This window comes from Triturus cristatus, chromosome 8 (assembly GCF_964204655.1).
Source record: "Triturus cristatus chromosome 8, aTriCri1.1, whole genome shotgun sequence".
NCBI classification, from domain to species: domain Eukaryota; kingdom Metazoa; phylum Chordata; class Amphibia; order Caudata; family Salamandridae; genus Triturus; species Triturus cristatus.
Window position 1 is genome coordinate 1,426,883,162 of NC_140591.1, and position 19,048 is coordinate 1,426,902,209.

The 19,048-nt window shown below is 44.5% G+C and overlaps 1 protein-coding gene across 2 annotated transcripts in view; it reads left to right on the forward strand.

The window, feature by feature from the left end:
* The window catches only part of CREBZF (CREB/ATF bZIP transcription factor), a 103,204-nt gene that overhangs the window by 46,226 nt on the left and 37,930 nt on the right, over positions 1–19,048 (forward strand). The window contains exons 5-7 of one of the 2 annotated variants that reach the window (XR_014967933.1): positions 7,364–7,396; positions 7,484–7,586; positions 7,678–9,181. The exons of the other annotated variant lie outside the window; for it this stretch is intronic. The gene's annotated coding sequence lies outside the window, so the exon portion shown is untranslated. Of the gene's footprint in view, positions 1–7,363; positions 7,397–7,483; positions 7,587–7,677; positions 9,182–19,048 lie in introns of those variants that run through there. 2 annotated transcript variants of the gene reach the window in all.

Consider the following 19,048-nt stretch of genomic DNA (forward strand, 5'->3'; position numbering starts at 1 on the left):
TGCATGGAACAGGGATAGCTTTCATAATCAGACCATGCATGTTCCTATGTTGAGAAAATCAAGGTTTCGGATTTGTTGTCCTTAAAAATACATAGATAATTACACAGCTACAAAAGGCCTTTGTCCAATCTTCCAGCCTTTAAATAGTTTTAAGGAGAAGGGGCTGGATCTTAACTGTCAGAGCTTTACTCCTGGTTGGTGGCTCCACCTTTTCTTCAGGGAGCAGCTCCATATGATCAGTGACCAATACCTTAAACCACTCTAGAAGTGTCCCAGGATTTGAAAGCTGTTCCTCCCAACCCCCTTTTAACATTCTTCAGGCCAGGGTGATCTCTACACCACCTCCAGCCTCTCCTCTCTTCCTTATCTAGGATAGAAGCACTATAGAGCAGAGTGCCGCCCCACCCCCAAAGGCCCACCCAGTTTGACTCCGAGCCCACATTGCTTGCTCCATGGTCAAATCGCTCCTAGACTGGGTCATAAGGATACGCATAGTTGGTACATGTGACAATTTAGGTTAGCACTCCCTAACGTGACCATAATTCATTCTTCTCCCTCATGGCAGGCCCAAACACTGCTAGCCCCATGAATGTTCTCACGAATGAATGACAATCTTATTACTAAATCATTGCAATTTCCCTAATAAGTTCAAGCAAAATAATTATTGCAATTTCCCAAATTCCTACAAAGTCATTAAGCTAAAATGAATAAAATTACCCCCTACAAGTTCATGCATTTTTTTGAACTGTTGCATGCTCATTGCACTAACTATTGTCCACAATCCTTTGTACAACATTATTCTGCTTAGCCTAGATATTCTAGAAATTTGAAGTTTGTGAAATCTAATTGAATAGATGTAGATTTTAGTCATGCCAATAAATTATTCCCCCTCTCTCTGAGAGTGCACCTCATCAACAGTTCAAAATGTGGTTCTGAATCCTTCCCCCTTAAACTTATTGATCAGTAGCGTGTCAGTTATTTTATGTTTATATATTCTCTTCTCCCCCCCCCCGCCCCCCCCCCTTTGCTCCAAACCAGCGTACTTTATCCTGACAAATCCACTACCCCCCCCCCCTTAATTCCCTTGCCCTTTTGGGGGCATTGCATTCTGTCTCGCCAATTTAAAATTCTTTATAACTGCAGAGGTGATCCAAGCAAACAGCAGTTGCTATTCAGGCTGGCAGAAAGCAGTGTGAACACCAGTATGAGCCAAAATACAGTGCGCACATGTACTCCTATCCTCTGTGCTCAATACCATGCTCTGTACTGCATACCTGTTTGATGCAGGGAGTGCAAGCTGCTGAGTTGATCCAGGAAGTCTGCTTAGTGTGGCTCTTTATTAGTGTTTTATAATGGGGTTTCTTTTTTATTTTTATTTATCCACTACTGCTTCAGAACCTGCACGGTCACAGAACCTTCTGATTCAGATTCATTACTGCCTCTGTCTTAATCATGAAATGTTTCTGTGGAGGCACACTAAACCCTACCACTGCTTTAGCATCAAAAAGGTACCAGTCTTTGACAGCTAGCAAAGGGATAAAGGACATCCAGGGAGTGCTGCATATCGCCTAGATTGGGTTTCAAAAGGAGAGAAGACTATAGAAGAGATCCCACTTCTGAAGAAAACTACTCTTCAAGAAATGAACGCACAATCGGGAGGAACTCTACTTAATGTTGACTGTTCACTCCAGTAGACGCTACTAGTGCTTTGAATGCAGAATGATATTCACATCCACTTTCAGGTCCAACAAAGTCTATTGGGTATTCCTGCTGGGATGGTTTTCCAATGTTCCATGATTTCTTCAAGGCAATGCAGCTGAGATTAATATTCCTATTTTGACCTCAGATTAAAACTTCAGTGATCTTTGAAACACTTTATCCCTGACTTCCATCCAGATCGATTACGCAAGCTTCTTTAACCCCTTCAGTGCCCCGCCCTTTCCCCGCCCTGTGCCGGGCGTTACATTAGCGGGCGGGGTTCATGACGAGATAGTCTCGTCATGGGCAGTCATGGGCACTGAAGAGGTTAACAGTGATCAGAAAAGTACAAGCCACCTTAATTGGACCCACTATTTTAGGTCTGTTTGATAGATCCCGAAAGTTTAACATTAATTCAGAGCGGAGAACTAAGTTAGTATTTTTCCCTACCCCCAAACAAGCTGTTATGAGTCCATTCTCAATACATTTAGAGGTAGGTAAACAATCTGCCTCCCTTGGAAGGGACGAGTTTTTTTTAACAGGGAGCAGATCCATTCTCCCCACTATCCAACATACACAAAAAAGTATCCTCACCCATTGTTTACTGGTCTGCCATACCTAGTTAGTCCCTGTCTGGTCCAGGAATAAGATTACTTCTTTTAAAGACCCTCGCCCCCTCTCGTAGTTGCATGATTCATCTGGTCTCACCCTGGTTCCTAAATCCCAGGATGGGCTCAACCATATTCCAGGGAGCCTTTTGAATAATTAGTAGCAGCCGGGATCTAGGAGAAAATAAATAACTTGAGCAGTACAGCTTTCCCCTTTTTAGTGGTTGCTTGGGTATGGTTAAAAACTAAAGGTTGAGTAAAGCATGATAATGGCCCTACTACCTTATTCACTCATCAGTGTTTCAGCCCAAGAGTGGCCACAAAGGGTCAGTGGGCTTTCATCCGAAACAATTGCCTCCCCTGCATCTTGTACACTCCTGTCTGTATCACTGAGATGAACGACAGTCAAACATGAAATAACAAGCATGGAAAGACGGTGATAATAGCCTGTTGAATGGGTATAGTCTCCACTTTTTGTTCTTGCGGAAAGAGAAAATCCTACATAAATATTGGTGAATGTATTATCATACTCAGTTTTTCAGCTGAGCAAAAGTCGTGCAGAGCAGATGTGATGTTGAACCTGTGTCCTACTCGCTTCCTTCAGCGACCCGTCGACTCAAGCAATCTGAATCTCATAGCACACATAGCCACAACTTTTGTGGCAAGCAAGAACACAGACCTGCATGATGATTAACATGAAGAGATATTGGCAAGCATGAGTGAAATATTTTGTGAAAACACGCGCCACTGGTGTTTGTAATGCTCAGTAACTTACTCAAAATAAAAAGGCCCTTAGGGTGACATGGTAGGAGGAGGTTGTGTGCCCCTATTGTCACGCAGTGTAATAGAGGGTTTAAAGATCACAATACACAGGTTAAAATTAGGCGAGAGAGTGAACTAAGTTAAAAAGCGTATTTGTATAGATCAGCACTTCATCAAGAGTGTCATGCTGCCCTCTTACCTATTTTGACCTCACTCCTGCCGACTCCGTCCTAAAGCTGTCCTGGATGGGCTGCCTCTAAAGCAGCACAGTTTCTTGATGCCATATGAATTTGTAATCAAACTTCGGATATGGGAAAAGTGGTCCTTGACTGGCGCCTAGCTGGAAGTACTAGAACAGGATTGGTTTCTTGGTGAAGGCCTGCTTATAATTGAGTCAACAGGGAAATTTAAAGAAACTACATGGAAGTAAAAGATGTTACAGATAATCTCGAGGGGCTGAGATAAAAAAAAAAAATGGTAATGTACAGTGGGGCCGATTCACAGAAATAATCTGAGATAAAATCCTAAACGTATAACTTTTGGTATTCACCGAAGGCATTTACTAGTAGTAAAGGTAGGAGTCCTAACTTTACTACTACTACTAAATGCCTTCTGTGAATTCCAAAAGTAGTAAGTTTGGGATTTTATCTTGGATTAGTTCTGTGAATCGGCCCCAGTGTGTTTAATGTGTAAACCCATGGTGGTTTAGACCCACCTAGAGCGAGTTTCTAGAAAGGCCAATAGGGGGGGGGGGGGGGGGAGTATAAATTGAGCCATGATGAAAGTGGCCCCCTTCTGCCCTTCCTCCAATGATCCGGGCGATCATTTTGATTATGATCTAGTAAAGTCCAATGTTCATGAATCCTGGTTCTGTTCTTCTGTGATGTCAAACCTAAGTATCTTGACTTACATGGGCATTCAATCCAATAGATGATGCTTTTGCAATTGACCTTGGTCTGTGAACTCGATCTAGCAAAATCACATGAACTGCAATTCCAAAAATATCTATTTGATCAAATGCCCATGTAAGTTAAGATACATAGGTATGACATCACAAAATATCAAAACCAGGATTAGCAAACATAGAGCAACATCCGATCCACCACAAAACTAACTAAACATTTGGACAAAGGGCATGATGATGCAGCCCTTCACTGAACCTTCAACGAAATGATTACCTCCAGCAATGGTATACTGAAAACACAGTGGAACTGTGAGCAATGTTGGGTTTACAGACTCCAGACCAAAAAGTATGGCTTAAAAGATGGAATCACATAGAACTATTTAAGTTTCATCTTTTAAAATGATGAGCACCCCTCACAATTTGATTTTCAATCACCCCTTTTTCTTTTCAACCAAACCCCATGCTTGGTATGCGTGCGATAGGGGGGGTCATTTCTATCATGGCTCAATGTATACACCACCCATGGCCTTTTCAGAAACTGTCGCAGTGAGACCAAATCATAATACATTTAATTGGTTTTCACATGAATCTCACTGTACACTACAGTTTGTTTGCCCCTGGGGATTATCTGGAAGATCTTTTACTTCCATGTTTCTTTAAATTTGTGGATTTCCCTATTGCCCCAATTATAAGAGGGCCATAACCAAAAAACCAAACCTGTTGCAGTACATAGTAATCACATCTAGATTTTTCCCCTTTCCCAAGTGGCATTTCCACTATAGAGAGACAGCGTACTGCGCTAGGTGCCAGCCATAGACCACCTTTCCCATAGTCTTATGCGCCACTTGATTGTCATCGCATGGCATCAAGGAACTGGTGTTCTTTAGAAACTGCCTGTTTGGGACTGCGTTGGAATGGAGTCAGCAACAGTGAGGCCAAAATAGATAAACGGGCATCGTGACTCCCTTGAAGTGTGTGTGTGTATGTATGTATACATGTTTGTATATACATACATGCTTCCGTTGAATTTAAAAAAAAAAGAAAATTAAACCCTCTAATACAGCCTGTGACTGTAGGGGCACGCTCCCCCTCTTACCATGTCGCCTAATTACCTTTTTATGGAATGTAGGAGTTACTGAGCATTAAACACCGGTGTGTTGGGTTTTCCCAAAATATTTCACTCCTGCTAACGGTCCAATTTATTCACCATGCATGTCAGTGTGTTCTTGCTTGCCAAAACAGTTACAGCTATGTGCACAGATTCTCTGAACGCTTGAGTTGATGGGTCGCTGAATTAGAGAGTGGGGCAAGAGACTGAAGTTGAATCTGCTCTGCATGACTTTTGTCAAGCTGAAAAACTGCAAATATGATATATTCACCAATATGTACACAAGTTCCTCTTTCCACAGGAACAAAAAGTCGAGATTATACCCATAAACCAGGCTAATATGCCTCTTTCCATGCTTATGCTTCATGTTTGTCTGTCGTTCATCGAAGTGATAGACAGGAGTACAAGATCTGGGGCAGGTATTTGTTCTGATGATAGTCCAAGGACCCATAGTGGCTATTCTGTACGGGCTGAAACATGTTAACGAAGTAATAGGGCCATTAGCCCCATTCTTTACCCACCCTTTACACGCCCTTTAGTTTTTAACCATACCTGAGCAACCACTAATAAGGGGGAAAACCTGGGTTGCTCAAGGTCTATTTATTGTTCTAGACCCCGGGCGCTACTAATTATTCAAAGTGCTCACTGGAACATGATTGAGCCCATCCAGGTTTTTAGGGACCAGGATGAGACCCCATGATGAAGCATGCCAGTGCTAGAGTGGGTGAGGGTTTTCTAAAAAATCTTATTTCTAGAGCAAACTGTGACTAACTAGATCTGGTCAACCAGTACACAGTGGGTGAGGATTTAATTCTCTCCTCAGGCCATTTATTTCGTAATGCAGTCTGCACTGGGATGTTTCTTTATTCTCTTTAATAGAGCTTAAACCATTGCCATTCCAGTTAGCACTAACCCACCTGCATGTGTCATTGCTTATAACAATGGTTGGGGAATTATATAGCCGTGCAAAGCTAATGCTACTGTTACCTAACATACACGCATCCTTTGGATCAGCATGAAGGAAAATGTACTATTTGGAAGTCAGCACTCTGTAGCAAAGGATCAGTCATTGGCAGTAAAGTAAGTAATTTCCAAATCATTTAAACTTTTACAGCTATCTAAAGTGTCTTAAAGCACTTAATAGTGTTCTAGATGCCGGGCAATATATTGTGTGTAGTGCATGTTGAAAATTTCAGTACAATATTTTTATTTTGTGATTGAAGGGGGCGGCGCTCTGCCTCAATAACAGCAACGTAATTAGAATTCAGACTACTCTGAGTTGCGACCTCATGAGGCAGTAAATCTAGAATGACTGAGCCATTCAGACTTAATGGTCAGAACTGCAGCAGTGGGAGAACTCTTTAAAACTGATCAACACAATACTTGTATTTGCCAGCATGGCAATCAACTCAAAACCTACCCAGTAGATGAAAGAGATGGACCTATTGGAGCCAAACTATTTTATCTTTAGGACAATGAGAGGAGTGAACCCTTATCCAAGGAGTGAACCTCCACTGATCTGTAACAAAGGTGCTGCTTTTTTTCTCCATCTGTTGTCCTTCCTCACACTAAAGTGCAGACACACCACCAAAGACTCATTTGAAACCAGAACAGGACATCCCATTCGTGATTTTACTCCACTAGATTAATCCATCATTAACCCATTCCCTCTACTCTGGTAGCATGTTTTTCATCCTCTCCTTGCCACTTAGCCAGTGTCAGAAGCCTGCCCTTTTCAACTAGTCAGCCAAACTTATTAACCCATCCTGGTCCTTCCCATCAGGACAGTTAAGCAATTTTCCAACCCACTTGAACTTTGGACAGCAGCATGACATGATAGAATTCCAAGAAATAGATAAATGGAGGGTCGTTTACCTTCGATAAGTGGGATGTTTTGCCATATCTGCTTATGTATCTCTGGCAGGTCAGAATCTTGATTGGAGGTTGTGAATCACTTTTTTGTAGTAAAACTCTAGGGAGCAGTAATGGATTGAGTGTAGTAATTTGGAGAAAAAATGTAGCTAATTGGGGGTGGGGAGAGGTGGGTTTTGCAGTTCGTGGGCTATGCCAGTTAACTATATGCAGTTTTATTGACTTCTGCTAGTCTCTTCAGGCCATCTTGTACAATGTTTTAGACTGGGGGATCATTTTCTAGTGATCACATTTGTCTGTGTTATACATCATTTACAGTTGAACTGTTTGTTGGAAGGCTATAAGTACAGGCTGTTTTGAGGGGGTGTTTTTTGTACCAAGTTGAAGATTTTTTTTTTTTTTTTTTTTTAGATCTCGCATACTCGGCGACACGATTCTTCCAAGGTGATCCCCTTAGTTTAGTTAATACTCGCAGGTTGTACCCCGCCAACCTTGATTCAACACTAGTTTCATTATTGTTTTTCTTGACAGATTGAATAGAATATCATGAAGTCCCTGACCCGTGATGTTTAGCCCACCATCTATTGGAATGTGGGACACCTCTTTCGATTTAATTGACCCTGAATCTGATCAGGTACATGACCCATGAGGCTGATCTTTCGTTTTTAAATAAATTGTTTATTTTAGGACAACATCCTTATACCTCCCTGTTTTTAATGTTCTAGGTGCTTGATTAATACCACCATCCAGTCAGGTTGCCTCCTTTGGTCCTGATGAAGACCTGCACGGCCAAGGCTTAAATTCCCTTAAGGCCACCAAGACAGGTCGAAACGTCGACGCCCTCCCCTTACCACCTGGGCCACATAACAGTTCTCTGTGCTAGACCACTCTTTGGGTCGCTTATTTGAAGCATAACAATATATTTTGGCAATTTATGAATGTGACCAGGTCTAGGATTTTGGACGGTGAATTATAACCGATCCCCATTGTTAACTCAATTGAATGTTCTTACTACTATGTATCTATCATTCTTTGTCTCAATCACTCGCCCTTTAATCACTTTCTTTTGATGCACGTTCCCTCTGGAGCAACCCCGTACTGGCTTATCAGTAAATGAATTATTTCAAATTGGTGAAAATAATAAACATATGTATAGTGATTTACAATCTTTGGATGTTGCCCTTTGTTTGATTGAATTGGTATATAGAATATTGTGAGCCCCTTTAAAAAGATTTCTGTTCCTGAGCTCATGATTAGGTAAATTATTTAACTAAGTGAGAAGCATATTGCTCTGATTTTCTTATCTTTACAATTGGCTCGTCTTCCTGTCCTTTGTAAATTATGGCTTTTGATTGGGCAATGCGCATAGTAGTCCCTCCTTAGTTTCTCCTTTTGTAACCTCCCAGGAGGGCTGGCCCTTTTACATATGTTACTTGGTATGTTTAGTTTACTGTCTATGGGCACTGTTTTCTTAAATGACTTTCTCCTATCGCACGCATGACCTGCTTTCCTGCAACTGCTTGTTTACAATTTACTACTGACGACTCTGGTTTCCTCTCCTCGGCTGCCTCCTCCTCCCTCCTGCTTCTTTTATTGATGCTTTCTGCTGCTAGTTTTACTTTGACACTGGAACACTTTCACATTAAATGATGTAGTGTTCCCCATGTGTTCGTCATATATTTACATTGTTTATTACTTAAGTCCGGTCTGCCGAGACTAACCCTGTTCACCAGGTCCAAAGTCGGCAGCTTCAGAAGTTACACCACATCCCTAGACATTTGGATTGGTGTGCCTCTGTGCGTCAGGAAGTTTCAGTACAATTAAGCATTTTGCCTCGTTTTGTTTTTACCCGTTTGTCGGGTTTTATTTTTGGCAAGATTTGTCTCTTCACTTATGCTCGGTGTAGTTCTCTGCCCTGCTTTTAAAAATAAAAAATTCTGCTGCAGAAATGCGAGTTGTAAACCGTGGGTTTAGTGATGAATGAGGGCAGAGGAAGATTACATTTGGAAAAAGCAGGTTTTTAGGCAAACCCACATGAAATGTAGTCTTCCCCACAGTCACCTTTTCTTTCTCAAAACGAGAGCTCTGCAGCCATCCTGATGTTAACAACGTATTTTAATTTTCTTCTACTGTTGCCAACTTGTGGTCTCCAGATGTCATTGCACATGAATCAGGACTGGTGACAGTCGTTTCCCAAAGCCGGAAGCTAGCCGAACAAAAAAAAAAAAACTAAATGGAAAGAGCCAAGTATACATGCATTATGATAAAGAAGGCATTTCAGGACCGGCATACATATGCTAGATTCACAGATGTGTGAAATCCTTCAGGGAACTTCTATTTTCTTTTAAGCACTGTAAATAAGGAAGACCTCCACAGAGGTGCAGTGTGGTGCTATTCTAAGAACATTTAATTTGCAGCAGGAGCATCGGAAGCAAGACATATGTAGAATAGTATTTGAGGTCCAGTTAAAACCAATGGGGACATATAATTGGGGGCACTACTAGACAGTTCATTGTACAAGTATTTTTTGCATTGAGCTAGGTGGGTATGCTTCTTTTTATATTTAGCAAACTATAAAAGAATGCAAAATCTGTTGGTACAGTCATGTTGACTCTTCCCAGCAGTCTCCTAGGTGTGGTGCCGTCCTCTTCACTTCTCCAAGGGAGAGAGGGAAGCAGCGGACGTCCAGCCAGCCAGCCTTTATCACTCTCCTGTAACCACAGATTTTTCGGCTTTTGTACATCCAGATACCAAAAACAGTGGTCCTTGACCAATAATCAATATATCTGAGCCATATGCTTCGCTTAGTTAAATAATTTTCTAATCCTGAGCTTGAAAACAGAAAAACTCTTTGAGAACAAAAGCTCGCAATACTCAATATATAGTTCAATCTAACAAAGGACAACATCCAAAACACTGTGAAATAATATACATACGTTTATTTTTTGCCAATTCGCAATATTGATAGGACAGTACGAGGTTGCTCCAAGGAGAACGTGCATCAAAAGAAGGTGATTGATGAGTGAGTATAGATGGCTTAATCATTGGACCTGGGGAAAAAAAAAAAAAAGAAAAAAAAAAAAACCCCAGACTCTCAATGATCCCATCTTAGGAGGTTCCAAAAAGACCTTTTCTCAGGATTCCCTATTCTGACCAAATCCAGCTTGGAGACTTGCAGGGTGGAAGCAAACCATTCTATGACTGAGGGAGGTGAACAGTCCTTCCACTTCTTACATATCTCCCTTCTAGCAAGCAATATTGCATAGAAGACAAGCTTTTTCGCCATATTGGAAACCCCCTCTAGGATTCCAAAGATCACTAACTGAGAATCCAATACTATGTTGAAATCGACAGACATTGACAGAATCTTACAAATAGATTCCCAGAACTGCAACAAAGATGGACACTCGTAGAACATGTGGATGTCCGAGGCAGCCAGGAGACCACATCTAGCACACTTCACCGTGTTCCCTTGAGTAAATTTGGACAGGCGAAGGGGAGAGTAGTACGCTCTGTGGATAGTATAGAGGTGGTTCCTGCGCAACCATGCCGGCTTCACGACATCCCACAACATTCTACATGATTTCCCCCATACCTCTTGCAGACTGGTATTGCTTATATCTGACCCCCAAAGCTCCTCAGGTAGCTGGAATTCCCCGTCGAACTCCTCCAAAATCAAATTGTACCATAAAGAGATCTCTTTCCTGGCCGGGGGTTTGTCGATTAACAAATTTATGAAAGTACTATAGCCGCCTAATGGGGGCTTGCTTCTCTGAGAGGGCTGTGTTATATAAGATCTATACCAACTGGCCATTTGCAGATATTTTAGCCTAGATAGGCCAGAACCAATCTTCTCCCTCAGACAATCCCAAGAAAGCAATTCACCCTCAACAAATAGGTCTCCCCAACACTCCAACCCTGCCTCTCTAATGGGTAGTGCAAGCAGATCACACAACCAGGCCGGGGGATCGGGGAGATCCCATAAGGGAGTCCTACTGCTATAATACCCTATTTTGGTGGCTTTTAGGACCTGGGCCCAAGTCCTTGCCATCCCCAGTAGGATCTTCAGCCTGATCTTTTTGAAGTATTTCGGATCTCCAAATTTCAAGAGGAATCCAGACTGACTAACCCCCTCTCCATCTAGCAGGGTCGCATATAATATTCCTACACCAGACTCTGATGGCTTTTTTAACAACATTCTGGCATGGGAAAGCTGGAACGCCCATGCATACAACTGGATGTCCGGAGCAGCAAAGCCCCCCTTTTCCCTACGCCTCCTTATCTTTTTCCACGAGATTCTTGGAAGATGTTTATTCCAAATAAATGTATTAATCTCGGCCTGGAATGTTTTAATAGGAATTGGATCAAAGTACAGGGGAATAGTACTAAATAGAAAGGAGAGCTTTGGCAGAACCGTCATCTTGACCAGATTTGACCGCCCCAGTAACGACAGAGGGAGACAAGACCAGGACTGAAGTAACTTTCGACAGTCCTTGACGATCTTTAAAAAGTTGGTCTTGACAATCTGGTCTAAATCCTCAACAATGTCAAGGCCCAGGTATCTTAACTTCTTTCCTGGCTGAATACCGGCAATGCTCGTGCACTGATCCATACCCCAAGTCATCATCTCAGTTTTGGTGGTATTGATCTCATATCCTGATACTTCTCCAAAGGCTGAGGCTAGCTTGAGTATTTCTGGAAGAGCCATATGGGGATCGGAGGTATAAATAATGATGTCATCCGCATATAGGGCCACTTTTCTCTCCCAGCCCCTACACGCAAACTCCTTGATGTTAACATTATCCCTCAGAGTTTGTGCAAACGGTTCGACATAAAGGTCAAATAGGAGCGGAGAGAGAGGGCAGCCCTGCCTAGTGCCTCTCGAGATGTTAAAGGGATCGGACAAACCTCCGTTCACCAATACACGAGCACTTGGGTTCCGATATAAAAGGGCAATTGTCCGCCGAAACACTGGTCCCACTCCAAACTTCGCCAGGGCCTCCGACAGATACGACCAATTCACACTGTCGAAGGCCTTGGCAGCATCCAGGGTGAGGACCGCCAAGGGGGACGGCTCCAGAACTGCAAGATCTATTGCCCCAATTAGGTCGTATGTCAGTTCATATAACTGGCGCCCCCTGACAAACCCTTTCTGATCGGGATGTAATATTTTGGGTGCAACAAGAGCTAGCCTATTTGAAATGGGCATCAATTTGTGTGAGAGCTAATCTTAGTGGGAGGTGGGGAATACTGACTTCCTCCAATGACCCCCACAGCCAATCGAGCGATGTAGCTCCCATCCAATCTGCCATCTTGTTTGTTGGTTTTGATTGGTATTTGATGTACATAACTGTACTATGGTCCAATAATGCCATTGAGAGGTTCTGGAAAGACACCACCTTTTACCCCTCCTTGCAGGATTCTTTAATGAAACGGAGGCACAAACGTTCCCTCCCTTCGAAATTGATGTTGAGAGACATCACCTTGATAAACGCCAAAGAGGCCAAGATCTACCTTCTATTGACGGTCTTAAGAGCGCTCATTCAAAGTGCACACTGTCGGGTGTAGGTGGCTTTTGATGTCGAATTAGGGTTCCCCTTAAAAGCCACTCTAAAATAGGGACTTCTGTGTTTCGACTTGGAAGCAAACACTAGGAGGGGAAATATTCCAAGTATGTGGTGTCTACGAAATAAAATAAGTCTTTTTGAAGGTCTTCCATTCGATGTGTGACCTCGGTGGAATAAGTTGCCTCTGTCCTTATGTAGGAGGTCTTACTAGCCAAGGAAAAAGCACACGCCACAATTGGAAACTAACTCCTACACTCTGACGTCTAAATAATATCCTTCCAGTACCATGCCAGTGTATTACTTTTCTTCCACCTCCAATGGGTCTCTGTGGCTGTTTGTTTTCTCACCTATACGTGTCATCTTATTTTGTTAGTGGTGTTTGCCTTTTGTTTACATCTTACGAAATTGCTAGTTGTACTGTTAGTAAATCTGTTTTCTACATGGTCATTTTACCTGCCTCCTAACAAATGTAACTAATAGATTGCTAAATGTTTTAGCATTTTATAATTCTCTTAAGCAGTGCAGTTCAGGTGCGTCCTTTTCAGAGTGCTTTTGTCACCCATGTTAATTGTGCTCAGAACTCCTTTAGGAAGCATTTGTATTTGAATATTGATGTGCTAAAAAAAACCATTTCAACTTTTGATTCTAAATGTAAAATCAGGATTTGCAAGTTGTTTTACCACACTTATTTACATGCTGCTTTATTTCGCTTTGTTTTCTACCACAATGTTAAGAAAATGGATCTCTCCCCTCCAGACTACTGCAAACCTTCTGTATTTGCTGGTGTTCACTATCAGCGTCCTGAAGTCACACCTGACTCCCTCTCGGGTGCTCCCTTCCATCTAAGCTGTTCTGGCTACAGTGCAGTTTTGGGCTTACCCACCCGAACAGAGGCCGGAATATTCAGGCTATGATACCGATGTTTCAGCCTTTCGGTGAGCATGACTCTGAGGCTGCTGGGCCTGAAGGCCTCCTGCATCCATAACATATGTGGGCTCTGCAGTGGGGCCTGAAGTTCTAGTAGGCGCAGCAGCCGGAGCTCAGACATGTTTCAGATCTCAGAGGGAACTGCGAAAGAACTGCAGTGGTGCCTAACGAAACGCGGTTTGGTCAGAAGCAGAACACTCGCTCTCTTTCCCAACCAGATCTCGCAGTAGTGATGGATGCTTCACACCTGGATGGGGTGGCCCACCTGGGAAAGTTGAAGATCAGAGGGCTCTGATCTACGGCAGAATCTGATTCCACATAAACATGCTGGAGCTCCGAGTGATCCGATGGGCATTGAAAGCCTTTCTACCCTCCATTAAGGGAAGGCTGGTACAAGTGTTCATGGACAACTCCACCGCCATGTGGTACTGCAACACACTGGGTGGAGTTGTGGACCCTTTGTCAAGAGGCCCGCGTCTCTGTAAATGGCTGGAACAGCAGGGCCTATCTCTGGCAGAGTCCCTGAATGCCAGAGCAAACAAACTCAGCTGTTGATGCTTAGCGATCACGAATGATGTTTCCAATCGGAGGTAGTGCTAGGCCTCTTTCAGCAGTGGGGAGAGCCTTGGTTAGATCTGTTCGCCTTTGCCGAGAATGCTCTGTCAGTTATGCGCATTGGAAATTCCAAGGCAGCTATTGCTTGGAGACACTTTTCGTCTCAAGTGGAGCTTCGGCCTTTCTGCCCATACCACTTCTGCCCATAGTTCTCAAGATCAGAAACGACCGAGCCAAAGTCATCCTTTTGGTTCTGGACTGGGCCCGGAGAGTCTGGTATCCTTAGCTTCTCAGTATGGGCATCAATCCTCCGATCAGACTGCCACTTCGGGAGGACCTTCTGTTGCAGCAGCAGGGGAGGATCAGCTTTTGACATTCCTTCAGGGGGTTGGTGGGGTCCTGGACATCTGCCAGGCAGCAACGTGGGCCTCCCTGTACATGTTCACCAAACATTCTCTTCCAGGGGATCCTCATCAATAGTCATAAGCACTGAATATTCCCGCCCATGTGCGGGGACCCCGGAAATAATAAAATTATATATGTAAAAAGCATACATATATACAGCTCTGTATATGTATAAACATATATCATTTTTTCCAAGCAAATGCAGCTCCCATAAAAGGCTAGGCAATGTAAATATACACATCCAATAACACATATATATATATATATATATATATAGGTATAACAATACACCTAAATCTCTTTTTTTTTTTTTTTTTTTTTTTATGAGGTAAACACTCATGAGAAAGCAAAAAATAAAGAGAACAAACTGTGGAAAAACACAGATGTACAACACATTGCCAGCCTGCAGGCTGCATTGCAATATAATACCATAGAGACTAAAAAGCCCTGTACAGGTAAAAACTGGCACCGTGCCTTTAAGGCAGCCCTGACTTCCATATCCCATCATGCCTCAGGGGTGACAGTTAGGTCAGTTGTTCTTTCCGGCTCCTTCAGTCCCCTGGAATTCAGCTCTCTTCTTTTTTGACTCTTTAGTCAAGAATTATTACTACTTTAAGATTTATTGGACTTCTTCTTAGAACCTCTTTGAGGAAGTCTGTATCCTGTGTTTTTTCTGACTGACTTTTTTGCTATTTTGTCAGAAAAATGCCTTCTTTATTTGTTCCATGTCCATCTTGTGGAAAAAAGAAGGCGGCTTCAGACACACATGAGGTGTGTATTATCTGTCTGCCGGACTCTCACTCTCCAGCAACTTGCCATCATTGTGAAGACCTTTCCAAAAGGACTTTGAAGGAGAGGGAGAGGATTAGGCTGTATGGCCTAGCAGAACGGTCGACGTCGAAGCAGTTGGTCCCTGTTTGCTCCCCATCGACGTCGGGCTCGGCGTCGAAGACTCCAGCGGCGGGATCGTCGCTGAGAGGTGAGGAGTCAAGGGGAAGTCATGCTGCAAAGAGAAAATCGTCGTCGACTTTAGATTCAGCGTCGAAGCGGATGCGTTCGACGTCGACGGCGTCTAAGAGCTCGGCGTCGAGGACTCGGCGCCATAGTTCAACGTCGAAAAAGCATCTGTCGACGTCAAGAGAAGATCGATCGACGTCTGCACAGAGATATCGTTCGTCGTCGAAAGAAAGACATCGTTCGACGTCGGCGAGACATCATTCGACGTCGCAAGAAGTACGTAGACGATCTCCACAGTCGACGTCGAGACCAAGATCGCCATCAAGATCGCCGTCGAGGAAACATCGTTCGACGGCGAAGAGGCTTTCGACGTCGTCGGAGCATTCGACGTCGAGACAGAAGTCTCCGTCAGGAGTGACGTCGAGGCAGACGCCTCCGTCAGGGCCGACGTCGAGGCAGGAGCCTCCGTCGGAGTCGACGTCGAGGCAGGTGCCTCCGTCGGAGTCGACGTCGAGGCAGGTGCCTCCGTCCTCACAGGTCTCCAAAGCTTTGGTGAGGTACATGAAGCCTCCGTCGAAGATAATCTCGACGTCGAGACAAGAAGCTCGGAGCCTCGAAGATTCGAGTCAAAGATCTCCGGTGATAGGCCTATCACCGTCGAGACAGCCCTCTGTTGAGGGTACGCAGGAGGTGTCACATATTCGCCTCACGATTCGACCAGTCTCAAGGCGGAAATCTCCTCATAGACTGATATATACGACTCCTGAATCACCGCGTCTCATATCTATCTCGCCTTCAGGATCAGAGGGCTCAGGTTCAAAATCAGAATCACCAGAGCTGGTGCATCAATCTCCAGTACCTGCAAGAGAAAGTTCGCAGGAGGAGGACAATGCTGTACCTCAAAGTCCCGTAAGGGAGATGCCTCAGGACCCTGCTATGCCAGACACAATAAAGGCATCGCTAACAAGAATAAGGGGCGTGGTATTCCCAGCGACACCGATCAGACCAAGATCTCGAGAAAGGGAATCCCGAAGTCACTCTCGAGCACCAAGAAGGCGATCCAGGTCTCCCTCCCGCAGAAGAGAGTCGACCAGATCAGAGAGAAGGCGCCGTAGGACCCCTTCTACCTCCCCTTCTTCCAGATCATCCAAAAGGGATTATTCACCGACACTCTCGGAGACGCCACCCTCTCGGGTATCTCCGGTAGATGATATTTCTACGTTTCAAGAAGTGTTGTGTAGAGGAGCTACAAAATTAAATATCCCTATGCCGGTTCAGGAGACCACGTCATCCATAATTTTTGAAACTCTTCATGAGCGCACAGTGTCACGCCCTTTATTGCCGTTAGTCCCCGGTTTGCTACAGCCGGTAATGGATATCTTTCTCACACCAGCAACCACCAAAACGGCGCCGGCGAGAATTCTAAAAAAGTACCGTCCAGCTCCGGAGGATCCTCTATTCCTTAAATCGGATCCTCCACCGGACTCTGTCATCACCGCCGCTGCCAGGAAGACGCATGCAGTAGCGGGATCTTCAACGGTACCACCAGATAAGGACAGTAAAACACAAGACTCCTGGGGGAGGAAAGTTTGCGGCTCAGCATCCTCAAGCCTTAAGGTGGCGAGTGCCTCGGCTCTTCTGGGGCGCTATGATAGGTCATTATGGGACTCTCTGCAGAGGTTCATTGACAAAGTTCCATCAGAGGACAGACGGGACTTTGAAGAGATTTTGCATGAGGGGAGTCTGGTTTCTAACCAGATCATAAGTGCAGCGGCAGATGGGGCAACACTGGCAGCGCATGAATATGCACATGGAGTCACAGCCAGAAGATCATCCTGGCTTAGATTGACGGCCTTGAAACCGGAAGCGCAGGCAAGAATTTTAAATCTGCCTTTCTCCGGTAGTTCTCTTTTTGGGTCCCATGCAGACGAAGAAATGGCCCGTATGAAAGCAGAGTTGGAGACCATGAAAGCTGTCGGGCTTGAAAAGAGAAAAGAGTTTCGACGCCGCAAGGGAAATGACAGGCGCAGTTACCAACAGAGGGTTCAAACCCCTCATTGGCAAAAGAACCAGGACCAGCAAGGTCAAAAGAGACAACAATACCAGTCCCGCAAGCCATCCAGGGGACGAGGTAACAACAGGCAGTCTAATGCTGGAAACAAAGCTCCGGGGAAGCAATGAGAAGCCGCTTCCTCCGATGCTGTCCACCGCTCCGGTGGGAGGAAGTGTTGCACATCATCTTCCAGAGTGGCAATCCATCACAAAGGACAAGTGGGTACTGAATATACTGCGTCATGGGTACTCGCTTCGTTTCAAAAGTCACCCCCCATCGATTCCTCCTGTCAATTCATCCCAGCATCTAAAGCAGCTCAGAGAAGAGGTAGCGACGCTACTACTCAAATCTGCAATAGAGAAAGTGCCCATAAACCAGAGAGGAAAGGGAGTTTACTCCAGATACTTTCTCATCCAAAAGAGGAGTGTGAAGGTAGAGTTCAGACCCATTTTAGACCTACGGATACTGAACAAGCACATAAGAAAGGAAAAATTTCGCATGCTGGCGCTCCACCAAATATATCCTCTTCTCCGGATGGGCGATTGGATGTGTTCACTGGACCTTCAGGATGCATATTTCCATATTCCCATCCTAAGGAATCATCGAAAATTTCTCAGGTTTTGTGGTAGGCAACTCTCACTATCAGTTCAAAGTCCTCCCATTTGGCCTGAAGTCAGCTCCTCGAGTATTCACAAAATGCGTGGCAGTAGTAGCGGCTGCTCTGAGACGCGCAGGAGTCTTCGTCTATCCCTACCTAGACGACTGGCTAATAAAGGGCTCATCACCACAGAATGTGCGGTCACAGCTGTCGCTATGCCTGAACTTATGTCGCAAGTTGGGTCTCAGAGTGAATGTCAAAAAGTCCAATTTTTCACCAACGCAGAGGATCCACTACCTGGGTGCAACTATAGACTCCGTAGTAGGAAAAGTGTTTCCTTCGGAGGAAAGACAGTCATCCATTATGCTAAAAGGCAGACAGATCATAACCAGCAATCTGTCGTCGGCAAGGCAAATCTCATCTCTGCTAGGGGCCATGGCATCCTGCATCTTCCTAGTGCCCAATGCCAGGCTAAGGATGCGTCCTCTCCAGCAAGATCTCGAGGACAAATGGGATCAAAGGAACTCCCTGTGGGAAGAAAAGGTTTGCCTCTCCTCTGCAGCCAAACAGTCAGTCAAGTGGTGGCTGAAGCCAAGGAATCTACAAATGGGGATCCCCTTCCATCAAGAGCCCCCAATTCAGACCTTAATCACCGACGCATCCCTTCAGGTATGGGGTGCGCATTTTGGGACTCTGCAGACTCAGGGACGGTGGTCCAGCAGCGAGCAGTTGTACCACATCAACATGCTGGAGCTCAGGGCAGTCCACCTAGCCCTCAAAGCGTTCCTGCCTGCGATCACGACGAGTACCATTCTAGTACAGACGGACAATACCACCACAATGTACTACCTGAACAAGCAGGGGGGTACTCGATCCAGAACGCTCTCGCTGGAAGCTCAGTCCCTGTGGCACTGGATCCTAGCAAGGAACATCTCATTGAAAGCGGTGCACCTACCAGGAGAACTCAACGTGCAAGCAGACTTGCTCAGTCGGCATTTTCAAGAACCAGAGGACTGGGTGATCAACGACGAGGT